The sequence below is a fragment of the Oratosquilla oratoria genome, chromosome 20, assembly GCF_046742065.1.
Source record: "Oratosquilla oratoria isolate Oo_2021 chromosome 20, ASM4674206v1, whole genome shotgun sequence".
NCBI lineage: Eukaryota > Metazoa > Arthropoda > Malacostraca > Stomatopoda > Squillidae > Oratosquilla > Oratosquilla oratoria.
The window spans coordinates 23,572,045-23,584,544 of record NC_134796.1 but is presented as its reverse complement, the minus strand read 5'-3'; the positions used below and the strand labels follow the sequence as shown (position 1 = coordinate 23,584,544).

Here is a 12,500-nt window from a genome sequence, read left to right as displayed (position 1 = left end):
TATATATATATATATATATATATATATATATTAAAGTATGAAAGACAAATGAGTGGAAGTGTGGTGAGTTAAACACAGAGAACAGTTGGAGTTTTATTCACTGACGTTTCGTCCTTAACAGGACATTCTCAAAGTACATACAGTTTCAGAAAATTAACAGCTTATATAACCCATCCTTGCCGAGTTCCCCTCCCTCTATCATCCGTCCTCTACCCTTTTTCATGTGACTCCGACCATGTCACTTCTCCCTCTGTTCTCAATTGTCCTTTTTACCTCCTTGATAATCAGAGTACTTACCGCTCCTGCTAATTTTATAAACCCTTCCCTATGGTTGATGCAGGGACAAGTAATGTAGGCTACCTCCACTATTTTTCTTTTCTTTTTCTCTAGACCTTTGTGGAGCACCTCTATCTTGTTCCAATCTGGAAGATGACCACATTGGTCTAAATGAACTACTAGCGAGTTGGAGGTTCTGTGAGCTCTGACGTCATTTTTGTGCTCATATGTCCGTAGCTCCACTGGGAAAAAGTGATTACTTGAAATTAGTGTCTCTATGTGTGAAGTTTGGTCCTTTCATGTTCAACGGGAAAGAATACAGACAGTGCGGTTCTAGCTTCATTATATATGGAAGTTTTAGAGACAGATTATTTCATAAAGATAATGGGTAGAGACACGCTTTGGCTGAGGTATGTGGACAACGTCCATGTCATCGCTCCGAAAGAGGTACAATTAGATGACAAGTTGAGTAGAGTGAATCATGTCGAACCAAACATCCAGTTTACTATCGAACACGAGACGGGTAACAGACTAGCTTTCTTGGATACGGTGATTTAGAGGAGAGGTAGTAAGATATCATTCTCTTTCTACAGAAAAAGCACCAATAAAGACGATGTTATTCATTTCTACTCAGCGCATAGCAACAAAATTAAAAACGGAGTGGTTATAGGGTTTTTCTTAAGGGCGTACCGTATTTGTAGCGAAGAATTTTTAGAGGATGAAATCAAATATATTTTCAAAGTATTCACTAAACTCAGATACCCGGAAGGACTACTGCACAGATTGAGGAAGAAAGCAACGGTAATAATGAGAAGGAAGAAGGACGACTGGTCTGGAGAAGGCAGGGCGGGGTTTTTGTCCGTCCCCAACTCGAAGTACGCGGAGGAGTTGGGACATATTCTCACAAAAGCGGGTGTGAGCGTTGCTTTCTCCACGGGTACAAAATTAGGAGAAGTTGTCAAGAATAGAAATAAATCAGAAAAGGATGTAGAGAAGGGCGCAATTTACAATATATCATGTGGTGGTTGTCCGTTAGGATATTATGGAGAGACGGGAAGATCAGTGGAGCTACGGACATATGAGCACAAAAATGACGTCAGAGCTCACAGAACCTCCAACTCGCTAGTAGTTCATTTAGACCAATGTGGTCATCTTCCAGATTGGAACAAGATAGAGGTGCTCCACAAAGGTCTAGAGAAAAAGAAAAGAAAAATAGTGGAGGCAGCCTACATTACTTCCCACCCCTGCATCAACCATAGGGAAGGGTTTATAAAATTAGCAGGAGTGGTAAGTACTCTGATTATCAAGGAGGTAAAAAGGACAACTGAGAACGGAGGGAGAAGTGACATGGTCGGAGTCACATGAAAAAGGGTAGAGGACGGATGATAGAGGGAGGGGAACTCGGCAAGGATGGGTTATATAAGCTGTTAATTTTCTAAAACTGTATGTACTTTGAGAATGTCCTGGTAAGGACGAAACGTCAGTGAATAAAACTCCAACTGTTCTCTGTGTTTAACTCACCACCCTTCCATATATATATATATATATATATATATATATATATATGTATCTATATATATATATATATATATATATATATATATATATATATATATATATATATATATATATCCTTCCCTATTTCTCCTTCATTTTCCACATTCATCACTCTCATTTTCTTAGCGCTTCCCACTGCAACTACCTTTCCCTCCCTATCCTCCTTCATATTTAGCAACTCCCTAAAATATTCTGCTCATCTTCCCCTTACTGCCCTCTCTTCCATTATCATCTCTCCATCTGCACCTTTTACCTTTTCTTCTCTACTTGATTCGCCTCCTCTTCCTCTTTTAATTTCCTTCCAAAACATCTTTTTATTACTTTCAAAATTTTCTCTCATACTCTTTCCCCATTTCACATCTTCTCTCCTCTTTGCTTCCTTTATCTTATGCTAAACTTCCTTTCTCTTTACTTTGTACCTCTCATACGATTCCCTCGTCCTAATTTGTAGCCAATCTATGAATGCCAGCTTCTTCTCTTCTACACCCTTCTTTGCTTCCTCATCCCACCACTCACTACCCTTCCTTCTATTTCCTCCCGTCCTCCTTGTTCCACACACCATCTTTGCACACCTTATGACTCCCTCCTTGAACCAAAGTGAAAGCAACTGTTAAGATGATGAGAGCAGGTAAGGCACCTGGGTTGGATGGATGCCTTGCAGAATGTCTGAAGAAAGGAGGTACAGTTATGGTGGACTGGCTGGTGAGGTTATTTGATATTTGCTGGAGAGAGGGTAGAGTGGCAGAGTACTAGAGGAGTGCCTGTATAGTTCCGCTTTACAAAGGAAAGGGGGACAAGTGTGAGTGTAGTAGTTACAGATGGATCAGCTTGTTGAGTGTAGTTGGGAAGGCTTATGGGAGGGTCTTGATTGAGAGGATTAGGAGAGGAACAGAGGGAGTAATTGGTGAGGGACAGTGTGGTTTTAGGACAGGTAGGTGATGTGTAGATCAGATCTTTGTGGTAAGACAGATATGTGAGAAAGCCATAGGAAAAAGCAAGGATGTTTTTTGGGGGCTTTTATGGATCTGGAAAAAGCTTACGACAGGGTAAACAGGAAGGCACTGTGAGAGGTACTACAGATATATGGGATAGGAGGAAAGCTGTTACGAGAGTAGTAGAGCTTGTGTTAGGATTAGAAATGGAGAGAGTGAATGGTTCGAGGTAAAGGTGGGACTTCGTCAAGGGTGTGTTATGTCGCCTTGCTGATCAATCTTTTCATGGATGGGGTGGTGCGAGAGGTGAATGCAAGAGTAGAGGGTCAGGGGCTGGAGATGGTTAAAGAAAATGGAGAAAAGTGGGAGGTGAGCCAGCTGTTGTTTGCGGACGACACTGCGCTTGTAGCAGGATCAGAGGAGGGATTGAGGAAGTTAGTGACAGAGTTTGAGAAGGTGTGTGAAAGAAGGAAGTTGAAGATAAATGTGGGCAAAAGTAAGGTGATGAGATGTACAAGGGGAGAGAGTGACAGTAGGCTGGAAGTGAGCATTAAGGGTGAGAAACTGGAGGAAGTGGATAGTTTCAGATACTTAGGTGCGAATGTGAAAGGAAAGGGAGGAGTTGGGGTGGAGGTAGAATGTAGATTGAGAGAAGCGAGTAAATGCCTTGGTGGATTAAAAAGTGTAATGAGAAATAGACATCTGGAAATGGATGCTAAGAGGAGGTTATATGAAAGAGTGATTGTGCAGAAATATGGAACATGAGAGAGGAAGAGAGAAGGAGTTTGAATGTGTTTGAGATGAGGTGTCTGAGAAGTATGATAGGGTTTACTAGGCTAGATAGGGTGAGAAATGTGGAAGTGAGGAGGAGAACAGGGGTGGAAAGGGAGCTGGGAGATAGGGTTGATGGAAGAGTATTGGGATGGTTTGGACACATGGGAAGAATGAGTGAAGAAAGATTAGTAAAAGAAGTGTGGAAGGCGGAGGTGGAAGGAATGAATATGAGGGGGCGTCCTAGGATGAGATGGATGGATGGGGTGAAAGGGGCTTTACAAAAGAGAGGAATGTCTGTAGAGGAAGGACGAGAGAGGACAGAAGATAGAGGTGAATGGAGAAGGGTTGAGTATAGATGAGGCTGTGATGCATGAGGGGGAGTGGGTGGGGGATGGGTGGTGAGGAAGTATGTATGAGAAATATTTGACGCAGGAATTTCTCCCCGTCTTCTCCTTTTCTGCATGAGGGGACGGAGAGGGGGGGTCGCCGAATTTATGAAGCGGCCTTGCTGTGGTTGTGCTGTGTCTTGCAACACTGCTTCTGACCCAGGGCAGTGGACAGGATGCAGGGATAACCCATCATCCAGGAGGTGCCAAGATAGGAGGGAGGGAGGGAGGAGGGTGGAGGGGAGTGGAATATATGGGAAATGAAATGGGTGGGAGTGATTTCTATGCCTTTTTCTTTTTGGCTACCCGCCTTTGGTATATGTACGTATGATATATATATATATATATATATATATATATATATATATATATATATATATATATATATATGTAATAGGGATGCACATAAACTTAAGCTTTTAGAAGCAATGTTTATAAGAGAATATAGCCCTATTATAAACATCCAATGCAACATGATTACCAACATTAGCTTGTATAACAATGCTCTCGCCCGCACTGCGAACCCCCAACCCGCTCCCCCCAACCAAGCCCTTCTGTGTCCACCACACCCTTTGTCAATGTGAAGTCGGGTCATATGCACCCTCTCCCTCCTCCTCCCACCCACTCCCTCTGTCCTCCCCTCCAATCGACCTCGAAATCCCCACCCACCCCAATCCCCATACCGACGCGGTCAAGACGGGTCACACCCCACTACCCCTTCTCCCTCCACCACCCATGCAGGTTAGGCTCTGACATATGTAAGCCATTGGACCACGCAATCTTTTGTCATTTCTTTAATTTTTCTACTTTTGTAAGCATTATTCCCCAACGGTCTATGTATCTGTATTGGTTTACGAGTTTCTATTTTCTTGATTGGTGATTTTTTTTTATTGTTTATACCCTAGTTCTTTGTTTCTGTATGTCGGTAATTTTATATGTTACAGATTTTCCTGATGTGTGTGTGTGTGTGTGTGTGTGTGTGTGTGTGTGTGTGTGTGTGTGTGTGTGTGTGTGTGTGTGTGTGTGTGTGTGTGTGTGTGTGTGTGTGTGTGTGTGTGTGTGTGTGTGTGTGTGTGTGTGTGTGTGTGTGTGTGTATTTACCTTTACCTAGTTGTATTTACCTAGTTGTATTTTGCGGGAAGGGGAGCTATGCTCGTGATGTCCCGCCTTTGTATCTTGCAGTGTCTAGTTTGTTTTTAAACTCATGAATGGTTTTTGCGCATACTATTCCATTGTCCAGTTTGTTCCAAGTGTCCAAAACTCTATGAGGAAAACTGTTTTTCTTCAGTTCTCTTCTATAGCTATGTTTTTTTATTTTCTTTCCATGTCCTCTTGTGTTTCTTTTGTCCCAGTTAAGTAAGCTCTCACTATCGAGTACCTCTGTGCCTTTCATGATTCTGTAGATGGTCAATAGGTCACCTCTCTCTCTTCTTTGCTCCAGTGTCGGTAACTCCAGTTTAGCCAATCTCTCTTCGTATGATAGGTTTGCAAGTGCAGGTGCCATTTTTGTAGCTGCTCTTTGGATTCTTTCTATTTTCTTTATATTCTTTTTGGTACTGGGGGACCACAATGTCGCTGCATACTCTAATCTAGGCCTTATCAATGTAACCAATATTTTTTTCATCATGTCTTCGTCCAAGTATGTAAACGCCACTTTTATTGATCTTAGCAAGTTGTAAGTCTCCCCGACAATTTTGTTAATCTGTATATCATAGGACAAGTCGTTCGTGATAATTACTCCCAAATCTTTTTCGGATCCTACTTTCTTTACTTCTTTGGTTCCAATTGTATATTTTCCTGATATTCTGTTTTTGCTTTTTCCAAACTCCATTATGCTACACTTCTTAGTATTAAAGTCCACTTCCCATTTCTGACTCCAGTTCCATACCCTATTTAGGTCTTCTTGCAGTGCTTCACAGTCCTCATCAGTTTCTATTTTCCTTAGCAGTTTGGCGTCATCGGCAAAGAAGCTCATGTAGCAGTTCACGTCCTCATCCATGTCATTCATATAGATAGCAAACATTATTGGTGCCAGCACAGATCCTTGCGGTACTCCACTGATCACCTCTTTCCAGTCTGAATATTTTTCTCTGAGCACTACTCTCATCTTTCTACCAGTCAGAAAGTCCTCTATCCATTTTAGTAGGTTTCCCTGTATTCCTCCTATGTGTTCCAGTTTTTTTAGTAGTTTTCTGTGTGGTACTTTGTCAAAGGCTTTTTGCAAGTCTAGGAATGCACAATCAGCCCATCCATTTCTTTCTTGCACTATGTCTATTAGTCTTGAGTAAAAGCATATTAAGTTTGTGGAGCATGATCTTCCTTGTCTGAATCCGAATTGTCTTGGGTTTAATATGTCATTGTCTTCCAGATGTTTTACCCATCTATTCTTGATTATTTTCTCACAAATTTTGGCAATGGTGCTTGTTAGTGATACTGGCCTATAGTTGGTGGGTTCTTCTTTGTTTCCTCCTTTGTGTATTGGTACAATGTTAGCGTTTTTCCAGTCCTCGGGTATCTTTCCTTCTTTGAGTGAGCTGTTTATTAAGATGTGTATTTTGTCTGTTAGTTCTTCTTTGCACTCCTTTAGAATCCAATTTGCAATACCGTCCGGGCCATGTGATTTTCTGACATCCAGCCTTGATAAATGTTCTGATATTTCCTTTAGTGATGCTGTAAACTCATTCATGAGGGGAGATTTCTTGTTTTTGTCTATGTCACAATTTGGTATTTTCTCTCTGGTGAAAACAGATTTAAAGTGATTGTTCATGACTTCGGCCATCTCTAAATCTTCTGTGTATTCTATGTTTCCTTGGCATAGTTTCACCAATTCCTGTTTGTTTTTAAGTTTACCATTCACATACCGATAGAATAGTTTGGGTTGCTCTTTGCATTTGTCTATAATATCCTTCTCATGGTTCCTTTTCTCCTCTCTTCTCACATTAACATACTCATTTCTATAGTTAACATAAATTTGCCATTTGCTTTGTTTTTTGTCTTTTCTCCACTTTTTCCAAGCTTTGTCCCTTCTGTCTTTTGCCTCACTGCATCTTTTGTTGAACCAACATTTAATGTACTCTCTCTCTCGCTTTTGTCTTGGTACATGCCTGTTTACCCCTTCATTGTAGTTTTCCATCAATATATTCCATTTCTCTTCCACTGCTGTTTCTTCCCTGTAAAATATTTCCCAGTTTGCATTCCGGAAGAATGTCTTTAGTTTTGTAAAGTCTGTTTTGTTGTACCTCAGTCTTCCTTTCCTATGCTTTTCGTTCCTCTCTATGTCTATTTCTTCCTTTAGTATAGTTTCGATGAGTACATGGTCACTCTTTCCAATTGGTGTCTCATACTGGACTTTATGCACTATTTCAGGCTCTGTTGTAAATATTAGATCTAGTTTCGATGGCTCTTCATTATTTCTGTACCTTGTGTTTTCACGGACCCATTGGGTCATTGTGTACTCCATGGTCATATCTAGCAGTACATTGCCCCACGAGTCATCTCCTCCTTGCACTGTCATGCTGTCCCAACAAATTTCTTTGCAATTGAAGTCCCCCATAACTACCAGATTACCCTTACCCATTAGTATCTCATTGAGTGATTTTCTTGTGTCATCTAGCATTTTTTTATGTTCGATTTCTTTCCAAGCGCTTGTTTTTGGAGGCACATAAGTCACCACAAACTTTCTACTTTTCATATTCTTGCCTTCGACTTTTATCATGATCAATTCAGCATTACCTTTGCCCTCTGCAATTTTTGTCACCTTTAGGTCTTTCTTGGCCAAGAACATGATTCCCCCTCCCTGTTTCTTGTCCCTGTTTTTTATCCAGTAGTTGTATAAACCTTGTCCGATAACAGTGGATGGTATTTCACCTCTTAGTTTGGTCTCTACAATTCCCATTATGTCTGGTTTTGCTTCTAACAGATAATCATTGAGTTCGTTCAGTCCCGAAATTAGTCCGTCAATGTTGGTATAGGCCACTTTTAATTTTCTTCCTTCTCCCTGGTTTCTTCTTCCCTTGTTTTGTTCGTTTTGAAGCGCCATTGTCTTAATCTCAAGTCTATTACTCTCCACTGGAATTCTTTGCATTCTGTCTCCGATCTTTTCAAGTTTTTTTCCTTTGCTTCTTCTCTTAGTGCCCTTTCTTTTTCTAATTCCTCAGTACTCATTTCTCTTTTTATCCATATCTTATTGTATTTTTCACTCTTTGCCAAGTTACCTACTTTTTCAAATATGTCTTCTACTACCACTTGTGACCTTAGTTTTATCTTTAGAGGTCGATTCCTATCCTTAGTATAGCGACCAATTCTGTAAGTCTCTTCTAAGTCTGTGCCTGAATCACTGTCTCCCCCCTGAATTTCATTAAGGATTTCTACTGCTGTCTCTTTTTCTTCTTTTTCTCTCATGTACCTCGCCAATCCTTGTTTTTCTTTAAGCCCATAAACCACAATACATTTCTTCCTATCTACTGTGTCCCTGACCCAATTTGCTTTTTCGTTAATCACTTGAATGATTGTGTCTTTTGCATTATCTTGCATTTGCTGCTTGACTATTTCTTTGAAAGCAATTTCTTTATTTTCAATATTTTCTTTCCACTTCTTAATTTCCTGGATACTGTCCCCACCTAAGTTTTCTTCGATCTTTTGTGTCAATTCTTGTAATTTGTTGTTCACTTCCTGCTTTAGATTTTCGCTATTGTTATTATCATTAGTTTTCTTCTTTTCATTATCATTCTTCAGTTCATTTATGTCTCTTTTCATTTCTTTAATTTTGTTTGTAAGATCCAAGTTAGCTTTTCTCAGGTCAGAAATTTCATGGTTAGTCTTAGATAAACAATCAATTAAACCAATGACCTCTTTTCTTAAGTCCATGATTTCATTTTCCCACCGAGTCCTATTTTTGCTCATCTCTCTCTCTATCTCTAATAATCTACTTAAGTTCTTTCTTTCGTACTTACCAAACCCTAAGAAATCATTGTCATAACACGTGCTTTGTTGATTGTTTACATCGCGGTTCAGTGGATTGCCGCCAGATGGCTCTGATTCGCAACTGGCTTTCGAGTCGTTTTCATTCATTTTTGCTAATTTCGAGTTAACACAATTAACTAGCACTGCATAGATACCATTTCGGGCACTCACGTTCACTCCCCACCCCTACAGTACAAACCAGGTTTTCCTTTTTCGTCGTAAATCCTCGTCTTCTTGGTCGCGCGACGACAGCGACGACGGTCGGTGGGGATTTCGAGGTCGATTGGAGGGGAGGACAGAGGGAGTGGGTGGGAGGAGGAGGGAGAGGGTGCATATGACCCGACTTCACATTGACAAAGGGTGTGGTGGACACAGAAGGGTGTGTGTGTGTGTGTGTGTGTGTGTGTGTGTGTGTGTGTGTGTGTGTGTGTGTGTGTGTGTGTGTGTGTGTGTGTGTGTGTGTGTGTGTGTGTGTGTGTGTGTGTGTGTGTGTGAGTGTGAGTGTGTGTATGTGTGTGTGTGTGTTTGTGTGTGTGTGTGTGTGTGTGTGTGTGTGTGTGTGTGTGTGTGTGTGTGTGTGTGTGTGTGTGTGTGTATGTGTGTGTGTGTGTATGTGTGTGTGTGTGTGTGTGTGTGTGTGTGTGTGTGTGTGTGTGTGTGTGTGTGTGTGTGTGTGTGTGTGTGTGTGTGTGTGTGTGTGTGTGTGTGTGTGTGTGTGTGTGTGTATTTACCTAGTTGTATTTACCTAGTTGTATTTTGCGGGAAGGGGAGCTATGCTCGTGTTGTCCCGCCATTGTATCTCTCAGTGTCTAGTTTGCTTTTAAACTCGTGAATGGTTTTTGCGCTTACTATTTCATTATCCAGTTTGTTCCAAGTGTCTAAAACTCTATGTGGAAAACTGTTTTTCTTCAGTTCTCTTCTATAGCTATGTTTTCTTAATTTCCTTCCATGTCCTCTTGTGTTTCTCTTGTCCCAGTTCAGTAATTCTTCTCTATCAAGTATCTCTGTGCCTTTCATGATTCTGTAGATGGTCAGTAGGTCTCCTCTCTCTCTTCTTTGCTCCAGTGTCGGTAGCTCCAGTTTAGCCAATCTCTCCTCGTATGATAGGTTTGCAAGTGCAGGTGCCATTTTTGTAGCTGCTCTTTGGATTCTTTCTATTTTCTTTATGTTCTTTTTGGTACTGGGGGACCACAATGTCGCCGCATACTCTAGTCTAGGCCTTATCAATGTAACCAAATTTTTTTTTATCATGTCTTCGTCCAGGTAAGCAAAAGCCACTTTTATTGATCTTAGCAAGTTGTAAGTCTCCCCGACAATTTTGTTAATCTGTGTATCATAGGACAAGTCGTTTGTGATAATAACTCCCAAGTCTTTTTCGGATCCTACTTTCTTTACTTCCTTGGTTCCAATTGTATAATCTCTTGATATTCTGTTTTTGTTTTTTCCAAATTCCATTATGCTACACTTCTTAGTATTAAAATTCACTTCCCATTTCTGACTCCAGTACCATACCCTATTCAGATCTTCTTGCAGTGCTTCACAGTTCTTATCAGTTTCTACTTTCCTTAACAGTTTGGCGTCATCAGCAAAGAAGCTCATGTAACAGTTCACGCCCTCGTCCATATCATTCATATAGATAGCAAACATTATTGGAGCCAGTACAGATCCTTGCGGTACTCCACTGATCACCTCTTTCCAATCTGAATATTTTTCTCTGAGTACTACTCTCATCTCTCTTCCAGTCAGGAAGTCCTCCATCCATTTTAGTAGGTTCCCTCGTATTCCTCCTATGTGTTCCAGTTTTTTTAGTAGTTTTCTGTGTGGTACTTTGTCAAATGTTTTTTGCAAGTCTAGGAATGCACAATCAGCCCATCCGTTTCTTTCTTGCACTATGTCTATTAGTCTTGAGTAGAAGCATATCAAGTTTGTGGTGCATGATCTACCTTGTCTGAACCCGAATTGTCTTGGGTTTAATATGGTGTTATCTTCCAGGTGTTTTACCCATCTATTCTTGATGATTTTCTCACAAATTTTGGCTATAGTGCTTGTTAGTGATACTGGTTTATAGTTGGTGGGTTCTTCCTTGTTTCCTCCTTTATATATTAGTACAATGTTAGCGTTTTTCCAGTCATTAGGTATCTTTCCTTCCTTGAGTGAGCTATCTATTATGATGTGTATTTTATCCGTTAGCTCTTCTTTGCATTCTTTTAGACTCCAATTTGCAATTCCATCCGGGCCATGTGATTTTCTGACGTCCAATTTTGATAGATGTTCTGATATTTCTTTTTGTGATGTTGTAAATTCACAAGTGTGTGTGTGTGTGCGTGTGTGTGTGTGTGTGTGTGTGTCGTTGAAAGCGATGGCTAGTTGTGCGCTTATTATTTACTTAAAGGCATTTTTCATATGCCTTATCATGGTCTTATTCTCCTTTGAAAGAAGATTTATGATTTTGTACTTTGAGTAGTCATAAACCACCTTTCAAATTAGAATAAGACATTAATAAAGTATATGGAAAATACCTTTAATTAAATAATTTGCTCACAACTAGCAAACTTTCAACAAAGTATGCATAAGAGAAAATCTCATGCCCATATACACCATTAATATGTTTATATGTATATGTATGTATGTATGTATATATATATATATATATATATATATATATATATATATATATATATATATATATATATTAGTATATTTTGGCAGTAAATTTTCTTGTAGACATGTCTTGTTAAAGACCAATGCTAATTCAGTTTCAACTATCTTCTTAGTTGTTTTTTCCATTCTTCTTATCTGTTTCTTATAGTCCAGGGGTAGATTAAACACAAGTCTACCGAGATCCATGGTATATTGACACTAATTATATAAATACAATCGCAAGCTTTCGGTTGTTACATACAACCATCTTCAGGCAGATAAAATGACAGGAAAAGGTCCATGTCAATTATGCTAAGGAGTTACAAAATGACAAGGCTTTATGGTTCCAGTGAGGTGGAATTAGGAGAGGTTCAGGTAAATCATAATGACTGCGGGGGTGGGAAGCTGGACGGTGAGGTGGAATTGGGAGAGGTTCGAGTCAGATTATAATGACTGGGGGGGGGGAACTGGACAAGATGTCCGTTGATGTTATATGTCATATTGTCAAGGGAAATTTTGTCCTGGTGTGACGGATTCTTTGTTTAAGAGTAAGGTGCCTAATGTGTTTGTTTGTATGTTGATGATTGGTGTGTGTTGTGAAATGTAGACTTTCTCCAGGATGTGTAGTTTTTTGTGATCGTTACAGTGTTTGAGTATTTTGATATTGTTAACTAGGTCTTGTCTTGTTGGATTTCTGTTGTGATATTGAGTCATATGTTTCCGTATGCTACCATCGCGGGCATGCATTGTGAGCCTTCGGCTAAGTGAAGTAGTGGTAACACCAATATAATTCATGTTAGGCAGAAGTTTGCAACCTTCTTCGGAGCAGGAGTATTGGTAAACCACATTCGCTTGCTTTAGGGTGTTGTTATCTTTTGTCTGGTTATTCTTCATGAACAGGCTAGAGACGGTTGTGTTTTTGTAGTATACAATTATGGCTAATTTTTCTTGTGGGTTGATACATGTGACATTC

At 40.0% G+C, this 12,500-nt stretch overlaps 1 protein-coding gene across 1 annotated transcript in view; it reads right to left on the bottom strand.

Moving 5' to 3' along the window:
• LOC143036137 (uncharacterized) overlaps positions 1-12,500 on the bottom strand; it is a 33,096-nt gene that overhangs the window by 19,349 nt on the left and 1,247 nt on the right. The gene's annotated exons all lie outside the window — the stretch shown is intronic.